Source organism: Tenrec ecaudatus, chromosome 3 (assembly GCF_050624435.1).
Source record: "Tenrec ecaudatus isolate mTenEca1 chromosome 3, mTenEca1.hap1, whole genome shotgun sequence".
In the NCBI taxonomy this organism is placed as follows: Eukaryota; Metazoa; Chordata; class Mammalia; order Afrosoricida; family Tenrecidae; genus Tenrec; species Tenrec ecaudatus.
Genome location: NC_134532.1, coordinates 122748844 through 122750097, shown reverse-complemented (window position 1 = coordinate 122750097; position 1254 = coordinate 122748844).

Genomic DNA, 1254 nt, shown 5'->3' with positions numbered 1-1254 from the left:
AATATCTGATATGCAGGATGTATTTTCATTGTTACAAATTGAACATCGTTAAATCATTGTGATTAATCACAAAACAATATGTAATTATATATTGTGAAATATTTCCTTCTAATGACAAATAAATGAAATTTTGTCTTGAAGCATGGTATAGTCTTCACGCCGGGTACTCATATGTGGGCATACAGGCACCTGGAAATGGGTAGAGGAGCTCTGTCTTGGTTTTAAGACCATCAGAAGTAAGTGTTTTCCGATGATCTTAGGCGACCCTGTGAAAGGGTCGTTCAAACCCCAAAACCGCTGTGAAAGGGTCACTCAAACCCCAAAGGGGTCGTGAGAAGGAAATCGTATCTCAAGAAGACTCAGCCCTAGGAGAATCCACAGGCACTTGGGAAAAAATCAGAGCAGTCCTTAGTGGAAGGAATTGGGTGCCCAAAATAATGAATGAGCCCATCTTCCCCATATCCCTGCTGATTGGAAAGAATTTCTGTGACACATCATTAATGATAACATGTTTGTTTTTCCTTTTGTGGGGAGTGGGATAACAAGGTTTGTTATAGACTCTCACAAATGCTTTCTAGAGAGTGTAGATCTTTTTTTTTTGAGAGTGTAGATCTTAAGAAATAATAAGACTTCCTCCACTTTTAATTTATTTTCTGCCAGACCTCTGAAGGTTTGGTTGGTAAGCCCTGTTATATGAACGGTTGATGGCTTGAGATTAGGTTATGTAAGGTGAAATACAAGTAGAAGGTCCGTTGAAGTGAGCTCAATTAAGAAGGAGAAATTTAATATTCAACAGGGATTTATTTGAATTGTCGTGATGAAAGAACACCCTCCCTCCCCCTTCCATTGTCTTGTTTTATCATGGCGCTCTAAGGAACATGTGAATGAGTTTTGTTTCTTTGGTGTGAAGTGAGCTCTATGGTATGGGAGACAATGCTGTGCTGGGAACATGAAGCAATTGTGAAAATGGGACTATCTTAGGTGCCTTTGGATGTCTGAAGGAACTCAAATGGTTTCATTCAAGCCAATCTTAAATCTAGATCTTAAAAAGATAATGATCTTAGGTGACCATGGACACGTAAGAACCACTTTGACGAGGTGGCAACAAGAATCAGGGCTGAGTTCACTGCTGAGTCAATCAGAAGCAGCAGTGTAGAGACAGTGCTGCGTATTAGTCTGCTCAACCATGACACTGGTCAGAATGTAACTCAGTTGGTGAAATTTACTGTAGATCTTGCATGAATTATATTGCAC